We start from the raw sequence: 20659 nt of genomic DNA, 5'->3' as shown, positions 1-20659 counted from the left end.
AGCTTTGATGAAATGTGAGGCGTAAGGAAGTGTCATTAGCAGAAGGGGGGAAAAAAAATGGAAAAAGAAAGGGAAGGTGAGGGATTTGTGGGGATCCAGGAGCCCTTCTGCTCCCACCAGCCAGGCCAGGCTCTGGCTGCAGGGCTCGCAGGAGGGATGAGGCTGCGAGCATCTTGCTTCAGAACAAAGGCAAGGCAAGTCCTGGCTCAGGCAAGCCTTGTGCAAAAAGTAGTCATGCCTACAGACTCTCGAGCCAGCATATTTTTCACTCTGGGCCTTCCACAAATTAGTGTTTTTCACAAAATACCATTAATATTCCCTCCCTCCCCCAACAGGCTTCATCTGACACTTCCAGCTCGCAGTGCAAATAGCGCTTCCCATCCGGCTCACAGCTAAACCCGCAGCTCCCCATCCCACGTCACCTGGACAATGTCAACTCCATTTACAAGATACTTAAAAAGCACGCCAGAAGAAGGGAGAAAAGCCAAGAGCACATACACATCATGCTGTGCTTTCCTAAGAACATGAGTTTTAAGAGGTTTGGTTTTAGCTAGCCAGCCCTGAAACTCCTCCATCGCTACGTTTTGTCTCTCTAGTACAACAGGAGTTTCACAGCAGAGTATGTAGAGATTTTTTTTCCTCCTCTCCAGTCTTCAAACAACAAAACACACAAAGACAAAAGACAGCTCCTGCAGAAGTAAAGCTTTGCAGGCCAGGGCAAAAAGTGGCCACTAATCCCACAGAGGTTTTAATGCGTGCCCCAACCCTCCTGTTGGGCCCACGCCAAAGCCAACTCGGGGTGTTCAAATCCGTGAATTGTCTGTGCACAATGCCGAGCGATCCTCGCTTCCTGCACGCTCATGGCTAATATTCCTGTCGGGGACGTATAGGGTCTGCTTCGGTGCCGCCGGTTTGCTGCTCCAAAGGAAGATTAACAAATAATAATCATCATCAAAAACTTAATCAACACCGCACTTCAGAAAAAATCACGGTGATAGATGAACGACCCAAAATTGGGCTCTTTGCCTGAGCTATGCTTCCAAGGTAATCACAAAAATACTAAGAGATTCTGGAAAATGCAGTAAGCCAAGTCAAATATCTGATTTTCAGCAGTGCCCAGCACACTCATGTCAGATGCACTATGCAAACAGCTCTGCATTTTGTTCTCCCAGTTGAGAGATCTCTCTCTTCCCCGTTGAACTCCAGCTGAACACCAAGCTGGAGCTTTTCAGCAATTATTCACGATAGCGAAGTCCTGGCATTCACATTTGACTTCTGGATGCAAGGCAGCCTTCCACGCCAAGCGCTGGCAAGTTGCATTTTACAAAAACATTTTTAGAGCACAAAGCATTTGGTAAAGTGACCCGGGCTGAACCGCGGTAATTTGGAATGAAGCGTGAGCGCTTAGCGGCCCCCGGGCCCCCACCTCTGCTGCAGCATTTCAGCAAAGCACCAGGGCTCAGCCCTGCAGGAGCACTGGGTCCCTCGGTGCCCTTTCTCCAGGGCCACTCGTTAGGGACACCGCTTCCAGAGCAGGAACGCCGAGGTACCACACCGCGCACTAAGCCCAGACTGGCAAACCCTGCCGACAAATTCTATTCTCGTCCTCTCGCCTGCCTTTAAATTGGAGGTGGTTTAAAAATAATATTCCGACCATAGGATCCTGAGGCATGTCTGCTGAATCTAGCAGTGTTTGCATCTAGCACAGCTCAAGCATGTCAAGTTTGTTTCCTTGGAAACAAAGGCCAATTTGCAAGCATTGCTTTCCTCCTTCATTTTTTTCCCTTAAATATAATGAAGACATACCTGCAGCTGTTGTTGATACAAAGGAATTAAAGCTGATTCACATACCAACAAAGTTCATAAGAGAATTATTAATACATTTCACTAATGAACAATTGGCTTGCTGCACCAAGGGAAAACCACAGTTCATCGCTATTTAAAAATCCCCTTTTCCCTTCAATGGATGCACACTCAAGGCACGGCATTTATATTGTCTCCTTGGGGAGAGGGAGGAAAATAAAGGAAAGCCAGATTCATTTGCTTACCCTAGGCTAGGTACACGGGTTCCAGCGGAGGAACAATCTAAGAGGGAAATCCTGTATTGCTCCTAACACCGCTCCGAAAGCTGCACCAGCAGCGCTCAGAGCACACCTGCCTAACACAGGCTGAGGAGCCAGCACAAGCTCAATAAAAAGGAAAGCAGTAACATCTCCAAGATGTGTTTGGCCAGTTTTAAGCCCAACTTTTTCTCGGCAAGGGCATGCATTAGGGCTTAACTGGGGAGTCAGCCTTTCCTTGCAGCCGTAACTCTTCTCCCAGACAGAACCTGCCCACATCAGAGCAGGTCCTCACGCTGAAGGCAGTAAATCCTGCGGCGATGACACAACCTCTGTGTGGGCAAGAAGGGAGGGAGGACAGAAAGTGTCAGAGCTGCGCTATCCACAGCCTGCTTTGCAAAGGCACCTGCACCTTGCAGAGCCTTCATCGGGCATCACAAGTGCTCGGCACCTTTCGAAAACCTGTCAGATAAATAGGACAACAAATAAACTTATGGCTCCTTGAACACACTGTCCCAGAGGCTGACCCAGCACAGAGCTCGTTTCCCAGCACGCCTGGGCTCCAGCTGGGGGTTACCCAAACATCTGAGGGAGCAGAGCCTGGCTCTTCTCTCACTGGCATCAGCAACACCACATCAGAGAAAGCCAATGGAGCTGCTGGTGGAGCAGGAGCAGACTCCTTCCCCCACATAAAGGACAAAGCCTCGCGATTCCCTGCCCCTGGAGGCCCAGTTTCACCAGCAGAGCCATCAGCACCCACCACCAACCCCAGATGCCCCAGCCCTTCCGAAGGTCAGGGCTCGGACTCCAATGCACCCCATCCTCCAAGGAGGCTCCAAGCTTGCAAACGGCTCTTCACTGATAGAGCAACCTGGGTAGGACCAAGCACAGCACTCAGCCATAGACAAAAAGCACCAAAAACTACCTCCACAATGTCAGGCGGAGCTGCTCCAAGTGCCTCACCCTAGAGCTTGAGAGCCGAACCCCCACTACCCTGCCCTTCAGTGCGGATGAGCAGCGCCCAGCAGCAGCAACACGCTGCCATCCCTGCTGTGATCCAGCCATCCTGGAAGCAAATCCCTCACTCTGCGAATGGGAGCACCCTACACCGAGTGTAGGTAGGTATTAAAATGACTTAGTTTTATCCCAACCCATGCCCAGTCTTGGAGTTTGGACACTGCTGGAGCCACCATGAATTCTGGGGGAAGAGCAAGAAAATAATCTGGCTCTTCCCAAACAAAAGCATATAGTGAAAAAAGCACCTAAACACCATCATGCAATAAAGAACCAGGCAGATGCACCGTGATTTGCTTAAATATATTGCAACAAAAGAAATAGTTATGGCTTCTTTCTAAAGGAATTCCTAACAAGGGATGTGAGTAGCAGGTAACATTCATGTCTCCATTCTACAGATGGAAAAACTGAGGCTTGGAGATTAACTGCTGAAAGTTTCTGGAGTGGCCCTACAGAGATGTGTAGGACAGAGCAACGTGGGAAAGGTGACCTGGAGCTGAAGTCCTGCTCTGCTGCTCTCCTGCCGAGTCGCATCAGGTGCCTGAGCTGGGGCAAGATCCAAAGGAGGCGTTGGGACAGGCAGTTTGGGACAGCTTCACCTTGCAGCTCAGTGAAATTCGGGCATTTTAAGCTCCTTTGAAAATCTCATCCGCTATTATTTAAATTAATAAATTAAAATTAATTTAAACAAAATGTATCAATATAATAACAAATGTCTTAGTATTTTCTCCCTCTGTATCGGATTCCCTGTAACTAGCATGCTTTTGGAGGGGAGGGGAAATATTCATCCCAGACAGCAAGCTTTCAACCCCGAGAAGCTCTCCATGCCCACTGCTGAGCTCTGAAGCAGGAGGGTGCCACGGGGGTGACTCTGTGACAGCAGGACACAGCCCAGACTCATGCAGGAGGGAGGTCGGACCCGAACTGAGCAAGGGGAGCAGTAAATTCGGATTAGTCACTTTGCAGAAATTTCCTGCAAGGTAAGTGGGTGCACGTCAAAGCATCCGAGGCAAGGACAAAGAGCTCACTTAAATATTTTTTTATGCAGATGTGTTCAACACCTGGCAAACGTTTAGGTGACAATATTGTATGGAAACCAACGCCGACATGGATACAGGGCAAGGGTACACCACACCACCTACTAGCAAACTTAGGACTTGCTTCCCTTCCCTCCTCTTCCCCTCCAGCCTGGCAGGCGCTGCCGCGCTGCTCGCGCACATCCGAGGGCACGCAGCCAGCGCCTGGGGCCCCACGTATTCCTGGAGATTTCCGAACACGGATTTAAATTTGGGAAGATAGTCACAGGATTTATTTTAATGCTCAAATCATTAAACCATCCTCTTTGATTGGGTTCCCAGAGCTGCACTGATAAAGACTTGCTGTATTACAGCAGAAACATGCGAGGCTGAGACTCAAAGCTCAGCTCGAAGACTGATGAGCTCGCTCTGATACTTTCCCACATGAAAGCTTTGTAGAAAGAGCAAATTTCAAATCAAGAACCGCTCACTGATCTCGGGTGGCCAGCTTGGACAGCGCCTTTCAAGCCTGCATCTCCTACAGCAAGGTGCAGCAGTCGGTGCACTTGACAATAAAGCACCAGCTTCACATCAAAAATTAAATCACTATTACAAAAAAAAAAAAAAAAAAAAAAAAAAAGCTTTCCTTCCAGTTCTCCCACCTTTTCCCTCCATGTGTATCACACTTGCCTCTCAAGGAGGCACAATTGTGTTAACATTTTAAATTAAAGTGTTCAGAGCACAGCAGAGCACTGGAAGAAAAGCAACCACACCAGACGCTGCAGTGATGCAACCAGCTCGCAGAGCCCCGAGCCAGGGGAAGGGGAAAGCTGAAGGCTGCAAAACGGCTGCAGCCCAGCCCCTGGCTACCTGCTCTTGGCCACCGTAGCCAAAATGTTCTGGGGGCAAAGCAGAAGGCAGGAGGCTGCTGGGGGGAACTTTCGCACAATTTTATTATAGGGGGAAGGGCTTCAGTGCTGCCCCGGCTCTGCACAGAGCTCAGACTCTGCCTCCTGCTGTGCGCTCTGCATCCAAAGCCCTGCGGACCCCTGGAAGCTTCTCCTCCGCTCTCGTGTCCCGGAGAAGAGGCAAGCAGAAGTGCTGCTGCTCTGGTCTGGCAGCACGCCTAAAAATAGTGCACAGGCAACAGGAGAAGACAAATCCTGAGGTTTTTCCCTTGAGACATGAAGCCAAAACATCAGCCGTCGGCAGCCGCCCGCTCACTCTCAGGCCTCAGTGAAACAAACTCGAGGACGGCCGAGCTCAGCCGGCTCCTCCAGCTCTGCCCAACATTTTCTCTGCAGCATCGGCACAGCTGCTGGCCCCAGGCACTGCACCCACACAGCTCCTTCCCCTCTGCCTCTGGAAGGCCCTGGGTGAGGGCTGTGCCAGCTGAGATGGCCACAACAGGACCAGCCCCTGGGTGTTGCCATCATCACGGCAATATTTTGGGGATTCCTGTTTCGTGATGTGCCTCAGATATCGGTGTGAGAAGCTGCATGGGGATATTCACAGGCCAAGCCACTGGCATGCCTGCAGCACCGCTGTTTTTTCCTTTTTCTAAATCCTTCTGTAGGAGCAGAGCAAAGGACCAGTTGTAAAGCACCGTGAGACACTTGCCATTTCAAACCGTGTTTAACACCCTTCTCCCTCTCTGCAGTGAGCAGAGCCTTGCAGAATTCCTGCAGTGCCCCACGCATCCCCCTCCCCACCGAAATGCACACGCTCCCAAGGAGGATGAACGGATGCCATAAAGCAAAGTTTAACTTTAAACTATAAAAATGCGAAACAGGCTGCCCCCATTGCGATACACGGACAAAAGGAAGAGAAACGTGGTGCATAAAAACCACAATTAATGCAAATTCTCCTGCAGCAGTGTAGCTCATGGACCAGCCCATGGATACACACCAGGCTGGAGCGCTCACACAGCAAGGAAACCCGCGGGGAGGGATGTGAGCACGTGGGAGCTCCTGCACGGGTGTAAGCAACAGAGGGAGGACACTGACCCCGATGTTGGACACCGATGTGTGTATAAAGTGACTGATCCCAGTAGCCTGAGGGATCCCTTTATTTCTGTCAGGTGCTCACTCCTCATTTCTGATCCCTGTAACGCTGCCCTGCGCTGTCAGTTAACTTCAGCCATCAGACTTCATTTAACCATCCGACTCCTCGGGAAGGAGCATGTTTGCTGCCATCGTTTTGTTTCACAAGGGCCATGTCCCAGTGGCTCCTGCCCCGATGATTTGTGCAGCTGCACTACAGCTGCTCGCAGAACTGCGGCCATCTCAGCCTGCATCCCACCATAAAAACTCACCAAGTGTTTTGTCCCATAAATATAATGCACTGCTAGAGGTGAAAACTGAGTTTTTTGGGAAGAAGCAAGCTCCGCTGAGCTCACGCCTTCAGAATGGCGATGTCTGCTGGTGCCACAATTCATTCTTCTCTCCGTGCGTAGTTAATTAACTGCAGCATCTGCCTGAGCTGCAAAAGCCAATGCGCTTCTGTATAAAAGGGCTACCTGAAAGTAGGTTGAAATTCTATCACCTTGTAAGCGTACAAAATACCAAGTTGACTTCAATTAACCAAATAAAAACATGCTTTGCCTCCGCCAGGCTGCAGGAGCAGCCGCTCACCTGGCTGCCAGCACAGCACTTTTGGCATCATGGACAGCGCGCGACTGCAGCACAGCCACAGATGTGTCAGGGCCATACCTTGGGAAATGCGACCAACGCGAGCTTTTTGTTCATTATCTGGGTTCGGCTGAGCTACCTTCTCTTCCCAGTTACCCATCATGATCCGGAGGCTTGGGGGATTTTTTTAATCATTTTTTAAACACCAGCATAAAGGACAATTAAAGCAAATATTCTGCAACCTGCTACAGATCAGTACTGATCAGTACTTGCCTCTGAATCCCTCATTTTGTTCGCCATCTTCAACCGCTTTCCATCTTCCTGCCTACATATTGAGGTGTCTTTCCTCCAGTTAGTTTGGGATCAGGGATGTTTCTGTTTGCAGCTGTTCACAAACACACTTGCCCATGTCTGCATGTTTCAAAGTTTCATTGTCTGGGTCATTTTTTTTCCTTATGTTTTGAACTCTCTTCCCCTATTTGTAATTCCCATTTTCAATTTCTCCTCCATTTCTGATTTATTCTCCACCCCACTGCTCCTGTCCTAGTCCTCCTGCTATCCTCCCAAGGTAGGCTGCACAACACCAGCCTTGTGCTCACCTCTGCTGAGGTTAATCTGTGCTACGGGGTCCCTACAGCAAAGCCAAGAGAGGGACAAAGGGATGCATGAGCAAGCAGTGGTCAAGCAGCCAGATGTCCTCCCAAGGACCTCGTTGAGGCCAGGACCTCCGTCAGGCTCCGAGGGCACAGCCAGGAGGTGGCCAAGGAACAGGTTGATGCTTGTTTCTCTTCTGACCCTTGATCTCTGCCTCCCCTCGCCAGCAGGCCCGTTGGCTTTTCAGGGAAAGTTTATGGTGACAGCCTCCACTACGTTACACCTTATAGTGCCACTTGCTTTCTTCCACCACGAATCGTTAACAATCCCCATTTATCATCGCACAATTATTATTCTCTACATTAAAATAATTAAGAAAATTGCACTGAGCTTCAGGTTTTAAGAGAGACAAACTATCCAACAGAGAAGTACGCACTTTTTCTTCCTTTTCAGCAGATGAAGTAAAGCACGGCTGACTTTTGAGCCCGCCAAGCTGCCGTTCTGCCCTTTTTACATCTCATGCTAAGAGGCGATGCACTCCGGAGCCACAGCAGCACGATCCCACTGCCTACTGCTTTGTGGCAAGGTATGCCTTTATAACAGCACAATTAAAAAGGCTGCAAAACACTTTTAACCTTAAATGATAAAAAAGGTTAAAATATCAAACAACTTAACAAAATGTGTCAAATTTAAAACCGAGTAGTCCCCAGCTGCCCAGCAATGATGCCTTCCACCTGCTACACAACACGAATGTATTCCCCAGTGCCACAGTGCCTTTGCCCATCACACGGCAGCGAAGCCCTGCCAAAGTAAAGCACAAGGGGCCTGGCCTCGCCACGAGGCAATGAAGAATTAGGAGAAATAAATAAGCACAAGCAAGGTGCCATTCCAATGCAAACCCCAGCCTCCCCTGCACCCCAAGGAGGCTCTAAGGGATCAACATCCTCATGGCGTGTCTGGGACATGCGTGGCTCCTTGGTGGAGCAAGAGTAGGGATGGGTTTTAAGTGCTCTCGATCATCCCTCAGAAATAAAATTATTTAAAAAAAATAAAAATTACTCATTGAGCTATTAGAATGTGCAAACATTTTGCCTTGTGTTCCGACTGCCACATTTAATATTTCGAGCAACATCCAGGCCAATATTGTTGCTTAATTTAACATAACTGGATCCTGAATGCATTTCTAACAGATTAAACCACAGAAATATCCACATGTTTTAATGAGGATTTGGCACTCCTCAGAGCCAAACAGATTTTAGCAATATTTTTGGACTACAAATTCTTTCATAAGAAAAGAAAGCCCACTGGTAATGTATCTGCATTCCCTACATTTTAAGTTTTTGGGGATTTAAGTGCAAATTGGAAAACCTAAATATTTAGTGCCATTCTAATTCAAGCAACATCTGGACAATTTTCTTCGCCTCGTAAAAGATTCCAGCCAGCCCCGCGGAGGCTCGGCGCATGGCGCTCATGCAGAATGGCTCCTTCTCCACTCGCATGCCTCAGTCAGATCCTGTAGTTTCTATGCCAACGAGCATTTGTAACTCTTTAAAAAGCACATTTGGAAGTGGGGGGAGAAGGAAGATTTAAAACATGATAAAGATTTTTTGTTTGGGGCGGGGTTTTTTTTTTTTGGTTTGTTTTGTTCCCTTTGCCCCAATTAATCTTTTTTTTTTTTTTTGAGGAAACCTCAACAAGGCCCAATAACCACCACCTCTCCAGTCTTCAAAATAAAGCAGTGACTCAGTAAAAGAAGCAGAAAGTTTGTTCAGTTAACCCAACACATAAATATATCCGTATAAACAGACACATATATTTATATGTGTGTATATATATACACAGATATATATTTATAGAGATCTCTCTCCACGAAGAAGCAATGCCAGCCATCCACCAGCACCTCTCCCACCAGCAGCTCCATGGCCCCAGCCCCACCACGATAACCGAGCACAGCCAGACGAACCCGTGGCCCCATCCCTGCCGCAGCCAGCAGGGCTCACACCAGTCTCCCACTCCCAAGGAAAAGCAGCAGAGACCAGCAGCAGGCCCAAGCCATCGCTCCAAAGCCCACAGGCTGAGCTTTCACCAGGTTTTGTGCACCACCTCCCCTCCTCCCACCCCTGCCCTCACAGCTGGATCCAATTTCAGAGCTAACGCTTGAGCTGGGTGCCGGGGTGCTTGAGGTGCACAGAGACAAAACCACGGCCGTGAGACAGCAAAGTAAAACATCTGAAGCAGACAATATGGCCTCGCTTGTACCTTTCGTGTTTGTCCTTGCACACAGACACTGCCTCCCAGGCATGTGGCCACAAGCTCCTCTCCCACCCGCAGCTCAGGCCCAGCAGCCCCATAGGACAGCAGGCCGGGTGGCTCATGGCTGCTCCCTGTGCCGACCGTTTGTTCCCCGGCCCAGTGTTAGCGACCGTGTCTCCGAGCTCCCTCACTCCGCCATGTGCACGTCTGACACAGGGCCTGATGCTCTGGGCTGTGAGGATGGCAAGGCTGCTGACAGAGCCACGGAATCGTTCACGATATAAAGGCCTTCCAGGATCGCCAAGCCCAACCACCAGCCTGACCCACCAGGCCCATCGCTGGGCCATGTCCCTTGTTGACACCCTTCATGTCCCTTAAATACCTCACGGGGTGGGGACTCCATCACTACCCCATGAAGCCTGTTCGGGTGCTCGACCACCCTCTCCATGAAGGAATTCTTCCCAATGACCAATCTAAACCTCCCTGGTGCAACTTAAGTCCATTTTCTCACACCCTCTGACTTATCACATGAGAAGAGACCAGCACCCTCCCTCCCCACCGTGACCTCCTTTCAGGTGGATCATGTCTTGGAGGAACATGAAGGGACTCTTGCCACTGATGCCATGCAACACTCAATCCCAACCACAGGACCAAGAGAAGACAATCTCAAGGACCTGCATATGGCAAACTTCTCGTCCTTCAGCTAGCCTAGGCCCATGCAGAGGGGAGGCCCCAGCTGGGTGTTAGGAAAAGGTTCTGCACCAAGAGGTGGTCAGGCACTGGGACAGGCTGCCCAGGGATGAGGTCGTGGCACCTATCCTGCTGGAGTTCAAGGAGTGTTTGGACAAGGCTCCAAGACATAGGGTCTGGGTTTTGGGTGGTCCTGAGTGGAGCCAGGGGTTGGACTTGATGGTCCTTGTGGGTCCCTTCCAACTTGGGCCGTTCTGTGGTTCTGTGACTCTGTGAAATCATTCACACACTGATCCTCTGGCAGGGCACCAGCTCATCCCCTCCACGAGTGCTGCAGAGCAACACACAGCCACTGGCAGCAATAACCAGCAGGATGACAGGAGAGGTTACGTCCAAGAAATGCTTCTCAGAACAGGCTGATGGGTTATCAGCTCTCACACACTGACTGGCACACGTTGACTGGTCTTGAGAACGAGTGAGGTGCCACGCAGAAGAAAGCCCTGAACACCTGCTTGTGCTGCCCTTCAGCGTGCTGCCCAGCCAGTTCCCATCCTCTCACCGCCCTTGCCACCAAGCGTGCAGCCTCTGCCATTTCACAGCCCTCCTGGCAGAAACACCAGCAAGCACGGGGCTCTTTTACCCAAAACTCACATGACTGAAGTTCAGACTCTTCCTTCATACCATGCATACACAGTGAACGTTGCCTGCAGAACAGGACCGTAGCTGGTCAGTGATTTACATCCACTGCAGCAAGCTAGATGGAAACCTGTGGCTGCACGAGCTGGACGTGCCGCTCCATCGGTGACTTCAGCAACAGATCCCAAAATGCCAAAATGAACAGCAGCTTTCTATGGAGAGGAGATGGCCACCTACGTTCTGTATCTGGGATGACTTCTTCCATGCCATGCACAATGACCCAAGCACACTGTCAGCAAGCAATAGTCATCCCCATCAGCTTAAGACTAAAGAGAAGGGGCTGGTTCCCTCCCTCCCCACTGCTAAGGCTGGGAGCTGAGCATCACCACATCCCACTGCCCTCCAGCTGGGTGCCACACAAAGATCACCAACATAACAAACTCCTACCCTGCCCTCCTCCGTGACAGATCACACTCTGCTCCTTTGGAGCAATTTCACATAAGGGAAGGGGCAAACATGACAGACGGGAGGAATTTATTGCTGTACGGTTTCTTGTGTTGGAACAGCCCTGAAACTGTCCCCAGGTCCTGTGTTGAGCCAAGGAAAGGCAGGGCCACGCTCAGGTCTGGTGCCAGCCCCTGGTCCCCACCTTTGCTGTGCCTTGGGAGGACAACAGCAGGTCAATAACCCCTCCCTGTCACATCAGATGTTAAAGCACTTTGCGCCTTCTCTTCACCTGCCCCCAGCACAGTTGCCCATCGATCCCCACACCAACATTTTTAGCTGTTTCCCGAAGCCAAGGAGCCAGCTGGAGGGCAGCCTCAGTGCCCCCCTCACTCTGGTCCAAGCCCGGGCTGTGCCAGGGCCGTGCCACCACCTCTGCCCACGGTGGGCGAGGGCATGGATGCACGGCTGGGAGAAAAAAATAAATGTGCCAGGAGATAAAATATGAAATTCCCTTCCTCAACCAACGCACCCACAAAAGCTCTAATTTAGCTCTCGGGTGCATCACTGCATATTCCGTCACTTCTGAGCCTTTTAAGGAAGTGCTCCAGCATCTTCCCGAATTAACCAGGTAACGCTCTGCAGTCGGACAAAGTTAAAAATAAGTAAGACTGGGGGCTCAGCGAGAAGCTCCTGCAGGGAAAACCTCGTCCCATCACGGCCGCAAGGAAACAGGCCCTTGTCCATCCGCGGGCACTGAAAGGCAGCGAAGCCACCTCCTCAGCAAACGCACAGCAAAACCCAAGGACAACGCTCCCCATTAATGCCGGATAATTATAGGGCTTCAATTGCAGGCAGTCCATATTGCAAGCAAAATCCTACATAACACTTGCACTATCTACCACAGCAGGCCTGACCCCATTTTAATATGCAGGAGAAAAAAAAAAAAAAAAAAAAAGAGAAAAAAAAATCATAATCCTACAGAACACAGAGCAAATAGCACTCTCTGGGACTACTTGAATACCACCCTATTAAAATACAAACATGTTCCTACAGTCGCTCACTGATTTTAAATATTCACCATCTTTTCATTTCAGGTTTTAAGCACTTTGCCTGGCAACTGTCTGAAGGGCAAATCATTATGGAAATAGGAAGACAATTAATTTTCTTTTATTCTGGAAGAGGATTATTGGAATAAATAAAATAATCAGCTTAGACAAAAACACAGTTCGCAACTTATGAAAAACAGAGGACTTTTTTTTTCCATTCTTATTTCCAAAGGAAAGATGTTCTTGGATGGAGTTTGCAAGGCAAGAGCAGAAGTTTTGGAACTCAGTAACCTTGGAGTGCTGCTAACTCCCAACCCCCTGCATGCCATCCACAGGAGGAAGACTGACATCTCAGACACTCTCAGAGCCACTTTTTTATTTCTGCTGTTATTTAGCAACTTCAAACACCAGAAAAAAAAGATGCCAAGGCCACTCCTCCTTTTACACAGGTGTAGGAGCCCCCAGCTAGAACAGCCCTGAGCTGAGTGGGAAAGGCTTCACGGCAGCATCACACCAACACCTGCAGCCACAGACAGTGGCAACAGCATTTTAGGGTCCCCTCCCATCCATGCCTCGGCACCCAGTAAATCCACATCAAGTCCATTGAAATTAATGGATTGATCGGGATTTCAGACACTGAAGGGGGTATTAGAAGGGGGTTCAAAATCAAGCAGGGGAGGGCTGTATGCTAATGTAATGCTTGCAGATGAGTTCCAAGGAGACAGGTCTCATCAGTGCCGCTATCTGATGGCAGCTCAGCATCACCACTAACATGGCTGAAGGAGGATCGGATACCCCGTGACCTGCATGCGTGCCTGCAGACATGAATTAAGTCAGAGATAATGCATTTAACTCCCAAACCCAGAGGTAGAAATGAATAAGAGGACAAGGCAGCCTTCAGGTGCATGTTAGCATGAGATGCGGTTGTTATTCACTGAGAAATGTTGGGATACCTGGTAAGAAGCATACCGTTGTTTCTGAAAGGCTTCTCCAGTAGGCAGTGTGAGGTATAAAAATAGTGTGGAACCTTTGGTTCAAGGTTGCTACAGCCTCGAAGAAGATAGAGAGGTAATTGATGGAGGCACAGATTCCTGGGAACACTAAGGACTGTAAAAGTACTGAGAAATCAAATTGATGATCTGGAAAACAAGACAAGATTAAGAACGATCAGGTTAGTGGGGGCTCCTGAAGGAGCAGACGCAGGAAAAAGCAGACTCGTGGCTCGCAGAGGATTGTGGAGGAGGTTAGGGATGAATAACTTCTGATGTCGGTTGCACATCGCGGTGAGCCGGGTCCCCAGCCGGGACCAGCAAGCAGCGCCGTGCACTGCTGGTGAATGGGCTGCCTCACGCCTTGCACAAATCCAAGCCTGGATCCGGGCTCCCAGCACTGTGCCCCCACTCCCTGGTTTTCTAAAGCAGCCTCTGCACAGCCCCAGGTGCCCACAGGCACGTGGCAGCAGCTGGAGAAGGCAGCAGCTGGATGAGCTCCTGCAGGCACCGGCACCGCAGGGCGCAGCCCTCTCCTCTGTTTGATTTTTAGCTGCAAGCCGCCGCGGCAGCAAGTAGGTCACGGGCGAGACAGCGCTCGGAGCATCACCTGCTGTTCACTTCCTCTTCTTTTAGGAGCTGAGGCGCTTCTGTCCCTGCACTGCCACCCTTGGGACCCGGCACGGCCCCGCTGTCCCTCCCGTCCTCTCCTCCTCCAGCTGCGGCAGCACAGTGCGGGGCTGCCTCCCTGCCCCGCTGCACCCCGTATCTCCTGGCCGCCGGGCACACGGCGCTACAGCAGGGTTTGCACTGCAGACCATGTTTTTCCAAGCATAACACAGAAGTCCTAAGTGTGTTGTGTTGCTCCTCCAGCACTTTGAAGCCTGAACACATGCCTTCTGCGCTGATCAATTCATTAAGCTTCACCCACCATGGGAATGGGGTTATTCTACTAATTTCACAGCCAGGTTAAGAAACGCTGCTCCTTCCCCTGAGCCCGCCACTTCACTTACAACACCCCCCGGGGATAAAGGGGTGGGAATCCTCTGTTCCCAGCCGTGCAGGTCCCCTCTCCAGGCTGGGAGGGCCCCAGCAGCTTCCCAGGCACAGATCTCTATGCAGGGCGAGGAGATGCTGCACAGCCCTTCACCGCTTCACCTGGGACGTGTGCAGGGCACGAAGCAGCAAGGAGCCAGCACAAGGTGCAAAGGAAGCTGAAACGCGGCCGTACGCTGGATTTGGAAGTGGCCGGGAGGGCAGGAGGTAAAACTGCTCATCCAAAGTGAGCCTCGGTAAGGCACAAACACAGAGGTGCTGAGCTTGGCAGAGAGAGGATTCATCACAGCAACTAATTACAAGGCTGATACCACAACGACTGGTTTTAAAGTTGTTACCAATTGACTGCAGGTTGGCTGAAGCAGTTAGAATGAAGAGAAGGCTTTGAAGTGGTCATTATTTGATTATTAGAGACTGGGACTTGGTGTGATGTGCCACCCAGCAGGAACTTTCTCCTTCCTGTGATTGCTGCAGTTGTGCCAGGCTTCTTCAGACACGCCTGTGAGATTGTGAGATTCAGTCCCATTTTCTTGAGCCAAACACTGGCCTTGGCTGCTACCGAAGCCCCAAATTCATGCTTCGGTTCCTCCACTGAGCAAGGTTATGCTGATGGAAAAGAGACAACTGGCCAAACGGGCAGGTTTTTTCACAGAAATCCAGGATGTTCAGGCAACAAACACCCAAACACCACATTTCCAATCTCAATAAAAGCCACACGGATGCACCCCCTGCACACACCACAATCCAGGCAGCCCCACCTGAGGTCCACATGATCAAAACACCCCAGGTACTATTTGGGGCTGGGCTGACATCCCCGTTCTGCCTGGAGCACTTCAGCTCAGCCCGAGCACTGGCCAGCACCTCCCCCAGACACCCCCTGTCCCCAAGGGTGCTGCTGCCGCCGGCCCCACAGCTCGTGGCAGTGCCCGTGCCACCCGCATGGTGCTAGGCTGGTGGCTGCACCCTGTGGAGCCCCAGATCGCATCTACAAAGGTTTAAACAGGACAGAAATTAAATGTGGATGTAGCTTTTTGTTTCTTTTTTTTTTTCCCCTTCAGACTTCACTGCTGCAGGGCCTGCCGGAGCTGAAGGTCTTGGCATCCCCGGGACACTGAAAGCTTCCTAAGAGCTGCACTCCTTCTAGGGGCTCCCTCTGAAAATAGCTCCTTTTCCCTATTTTCCTCTAAAACAAGAAGAGGAGGAAAGCTCTACTCTTCGGCTTTGAGCCACAAGACATGGCATAAGGCAACAGTGCCACGTTTCTCCTTTCACTAAACTTCTCCCATCTTTTCCTGGTGCCTGCTGTGGGTGACCTTGCACCCACAGGGACCAGAGGAAGCAGTTTAAAACCCTGGTGCCACCCAGGCACTTGGTCCCATGCTTGTACAGGAGGCCCCCATCCGCACGCCTCAGGTTAATGAAGTAGTTTTGTTACATCGTGCTCAGAAGTAAGTTTTAGGGTTTATTTCCATGTTTGTGCTTTCCTCTTTTTCGAAAACGTTATTTCCCAGCCCTTCAACCAAGCACGCTTCCACCAGGACATCAATGCTTTCCTCACAACTCAAAATCCCATCTCCTGGTGATAATTATGCCACTGGCGTAAGGTAAAAGGCCACAGCAGAGAACACCGAAGCCCAGAGGACCACGAAGCACCACCAATCCCTGCAGAACCTCGGTGCTCCAAGAGGACGAGGCTCTGTCCTCACAACTTCCGAAACGCTGTTCTGAAAGCAGCGACCCTCCCCACAGATATTTATATTGCTATATCTCTATCATTTTCCTCACACCCATCAAAATGAAGATATAATTAACTCATCCTCAATAGAAATTACAATGATTTTGAAACAGCAAGAAACAATCTATTTGCATGTGGTAGCTCATTATTCCCCCTACGCGCACACCCATCAATGTTCCCTCAAACCATCCTCAGAGCGCAGACAATCTGTGCTAGCCACAGCTTCTGGAAAGGAGGGGAAAAGGAGGAACTGAGCGAAAAACCTCACCACTGGGCGGGCAACGTTCCCTTGGAACACGCAGCAGCCCTAGCGCCGCAACGCCCAGGGCAGGACTGCCCTCCTCAACTCCTCCAACAGCTTCAGCATCCACCTGCGAGCTGACAGCCACCACGGGACCAACCCGGGGGGAGCTGCTGACATTTGCACAATGATTGAGTTATTATTCCGCTCTTCGCACCATGCCAAGGAAGCACTGTGCCATCCTCCAAGGCGCAGCACCGCATGCAGATCCTGCTGCTGCCGGACACCAAGGTGACACCAGGTGATGCTGGAATGACCATCACAGCCATGCAATGCACAGATTTTTGGTTTTCAAGGGAAGGGATTTCCTCCAGTGAGGTGCTCAACACCCAGAACTACGCCTGTGCACCCCATAAAGCCAGGCGTGTTTTGCCAACAGTTCACCTCGATCTCCTCCTCACCCAGCAGGATTAGTTCAAGGTTTCTAAGTGGAGAAGACCCGAACCAAGGTTAAGGAGCTCTACCAGCTCCAGCACCGCACACCAAGCCAGGCAGGCACCACTGCCAGCAGTCCACAGGCTGGCCCTACATCACTGGCACTTCAAGACTTTGGCTGAAACAGATGTAGGGCACCAGGCAGGTCCCGTCCTCCTCCATCCTGGTTTTTGCTCACCAGGAACCCTCCTTCCCCTGGGCCCTGAGCGCTCGGTTCCGCGAGGTGCAGCACTTACCTCACCCTCAGGACCACGTATCCTTTAAAGCAAAGCCAAAATTGCTCAACAGTTGTTTTTTCCCCCCCATCTGACACAGCTTTACAGCCCCCTCAGGCATGGAGAGGAGTGGGGAGCACGTTAAAAAAAAAAAAAAAAAAAGACTTTTTCCAATCAGAGCTGATCCCTTTACACATCTCTCCAACAGACTCAGGATGCACCAAGCCCTGCTGGGTCCTGATCTCCCCTCTGAAGGACTGGCTGTTCCCAGCCACCAACACTGCCCATCGTGCAGCAGGCCTCACCTCAAACCATCAGGCCTCACCTCAAATCATCGTTTAACTCGGCACCGGGTCGGCCGGGAGCCTGCCCCCTCTCTAGGAAGGCAGCCGGGGCCTTGGCTTGGCCTTGCACTGCAAGAGGATTGCTTTGGCCTGGAGGGAAAAAAGAAACCACGACATGAAGGTCACCCATAAAATCATTACACAGCTCCCTCTTCCCCAGCTCTCCTAGAGAAAATCCTTACCAAACCCTCAACCTTACAGGAGAAACACAAAAAGCTCTGCACGTTAATCCCATGTACCTCCGTCAATTTTTTTCCTCGTGTCTTTAGAGCAGTTGTTTACTGCAGCCAACTGCAGAGAAATTACAGTAGCTTAACTCTCCAACTCCCTCTAAAGGATTAATCTTCCAGTGAGCATGCTCACGCGAGATCTTTTTGCAGCAGTTGCATCCATTTCATGAAATGAGGGCTGCTGCAGCCATGAGGAAATGCCATTTCAGGACGACAGGCGACGTGAACCAGCCCCAAAAGCCAGCGCCCATCCCCTGCTGGGGTCCCAGGAGGGCTCCGTGCCCAACCCTGCACCTCCGGGCGCTGTTTCCAGCTCTCACATCCCGGTGCCCTCTGGGGAAGGGGGGGCGGTGGCTTCTCTGCCAGACCCCTTTTAAACCCCTGCTCTTGACTTCTCTCTACAAGCTGGTGGACAATTCGTCCACGGCGTCCCAGGGCACAGGCAGCCTCTCCTCCCTGCAGCTCTGCCTTCTGTAGCACTTGTTGGCCATCCCTGCTTTTTTAAGAAGTGAGGGAGATAATTTGGGGCACGGGGGAGGGGGAGGCGTTCAGATGAAAAGGAACAGCTTGAAAAATCCCGTTCTCAGCTGCAGCACAGGAGACAGCAGAGCCCGAGACATGTTAACTCCACAGATTAAGGACCCATGCAAATGAGGATTTGTGAGTAGACGACAAATCCAGGACCTAAACAAGGCTGCCCAGGTAATCTTGTCCATTCATTCCCAGACCTCTGGGGGTTATAACTGAACTGCCCCACTGGGGGTATTTCCCCCTCACCCCAAGCAGTGCACGGTGAAGCAGAGCTTTCCTGGTGGAAACGAAGCTCCAGACCTAAAGACAGATATTTCTATTTTAGGAAGAGCTGCTTCCATTTTTAGCTGCTTCCCCCGTTACCTAGCCTTCCCTTTCCCATTTATCGGCTTCACACCTTCTCCCTCCCCGCTCCCCCTGCCCCAGCACAGCCCCAGTGCCCAGCTCCACAGGGACCAGACTGCAGCCACTGAGCACCAGGGAAAACCAGAGCAGGATGAAGCCAAAAGCTCGAGGTTGCATCACAACCCACGTCAGAATTCACCCATGTCCTTACAAAGACCTAAACATGTTTGGGTTTTATTATTTTTTTTAAAGTCTTGAATGCTTTCGATGCCATGAGTCCCCTGCTATGTTCTCAGCCCTACACACGAACCATGAAGGGAAGATGTCTCGATAGTGTTAAATAAGGGCTACGTCTGCCTTTTAAAACGAATGCTCACCATAGCGACCGTCTCTATAAGGGATGGTAAAACGTATTGGTGACACTGGATATTTTGTTCTGTTGTCACCTAACTAGGATCACCCACAGAAAGGAAATCTCTGTTACCATGCATTAAAATAGACGCTCTGTTTTATTTATAAAGCATCCAAACTGGTTGGTTTGGATGTGTCACAGCACAAGGCTGCTCGTCCACCCCTCCCTGCCCCATCCTTTGGGGACTTCAATGAAAGATGCCTGCGCTCATCCTGCGCACCCTCCTCGCCTCCCACTCAGCTCAGGTGGTGCTCAGGCTGCTCCAGCATCCCAGAGAAAGGTTTGGAGCCCCGCTGGGACCTGTCCCTGAAATCCCCGCAAAGAAAAATCCCAGGCTCTAAGGCAGGCAGACGTGAGAGCCTTGGTGCAGGAAGATTATCTTCTGCATTTCCTCCTGCACCGCGGGATTACACCCGAACACGAAGTTGGGTTGTGAGATATGGAGTTATCCTGACCTGTCATTCCCCATTTGGAAACCAGTCATACTCCCCGAGCTCAGACTTTGAAGATTGACTGCTATTGATTCTTCTTCAAGCAAACAGCCCAAGCTGGCAATCAGTCAATAATAAGCAATTACTCGACAGCCTCTTATCTCCAGATGCCAGCCCAGACAGCTCGATTCATAGAGGCAGCAGGTCAATAAATCAAAGCTGCTCTCAATTTTTAAATATCATCATTTCAAAACCCACCCAGCCTTCAACCTGGCTCAAAAAGCAGCCGGGACAGAGAGCTCCCCGCAGCACAGGACGGTGGCGTGTGACTAATTTACTGAGTGGCAGACAGGACGCCGTGTGGTGAAATCCACCTCTGACACTCCTCGTTTGTCAAGAGGAGCATGAAAGTTCCAGCTGGATGAAGAGGAGAGGGGGAAGCAAACCCTTCTCCTTCAGGCAGGTGCCTGCAGGGAAGCAGCAGCACCGGGCAGCCTTCCTCGGGTGCTCCTCATCCCCAGACTCGGCTCACCTGGACTCTCCTTGCCATTTGCCAGGAGCATCCCAAGCACCGCAGTAAACACATTTAACTGGGACAGCAGGTTTCATCCCAAGAAAGGCACCTCTTTCTAGCCTGCTCTTCCACAGACTAAGCATGATCCAAGTGCACGAGCCCAAGTCTCCTCTTGTGCACTTGAGTGTGAGCCAGAAGCGATGCTGTCACACCCAGTGGTGCCAGCGCAGTGCCTGGCCGAAATCTCACGTGGACATTTTGTGCTCCCGGTCCAGATTGCCTTTAAAGAGCCAACTGTTTGAAAAGAACTAAGAATCACCTGTATAACTTGCAGGACACCATGCATCCGGACCACGAGGCTGATGCAAGGGGAACTGTCTGGTACTGCAGAACTTAGAAGCTCTGAGAACTGCACTGCTTAGCCCCAAGTTCTCATTTAAGTCATGGGAAAGGCCTGGAAGTACCAACAAAACAGAGCAATGCTCATTAAGTAACTCTGCTTCTGTTGCTAGAAGAGGAAGGTGACCTACAGGATGCTGTATTCTCCACATTGGCTATTAGCTGCTGATACAGGAGGTACACGAGGTACAAGCACGGTAAGTCCAAGACCCTCAGAGCCTGTGAAGAAAACACTTGCAGAAAGGCTGCCAGAGGTCTGAACAATACCAAGTGCGTAATGCAATCAAGAGAAGAATAAGGCACGACTTGGGAACATGGTATCTCTGAGTACACGGG

General features: G+C 50.7%; 1 protein-coding gene across 2 annotated transcripts in view; it reads right to left on the bottom strand.

The window, feature by feature from the left end:
• The window catches only part of EHMT1 (euchromatic histone lysine methyltransferase 1), a 112314-nt gene that overhangs the window by 77062 nt on the left and 14593 nt on the right, over window positions 1–20659 (bottom strand). The window contains exons 1-2 of one of the 2 annotated variants that reach the window (XM_068657449.1): window positions 17644–17754; window positions 17443–17551 (exon numbers count right to left, since the gene is read on the bottom strand). The exons of the other annotated variant lie outside the window; for it this stretch is intronic. The gene's annotated coding sequence lies outside the window, so the exon portion shown is untranslated. Of the gene's footprint in view, window positions 1–17442; window positions 17552–17643; window positions 17755–20659 lie in introns of those variants that run through there. 2 annotated transcript variants of the gene reach the window in all.

Source organism: Anas acuta, chromosome 20, assembly GCF_963932015.1.
Source record: "Anas acuta chromosome 20, bAnaAcu1.1, whole genome shotgun sequence".
Lineage (NCBI taxonomy): Eukaryota > Metazoa > Chordata > Aves > Anseriformes > Anatidae > Anas > Anas acuta.
The sequence above is the reverse complement of the archived record's forward strand: the minus strand, read 5'-3'. Positions and strand labels throughout refer to the sequence as shown.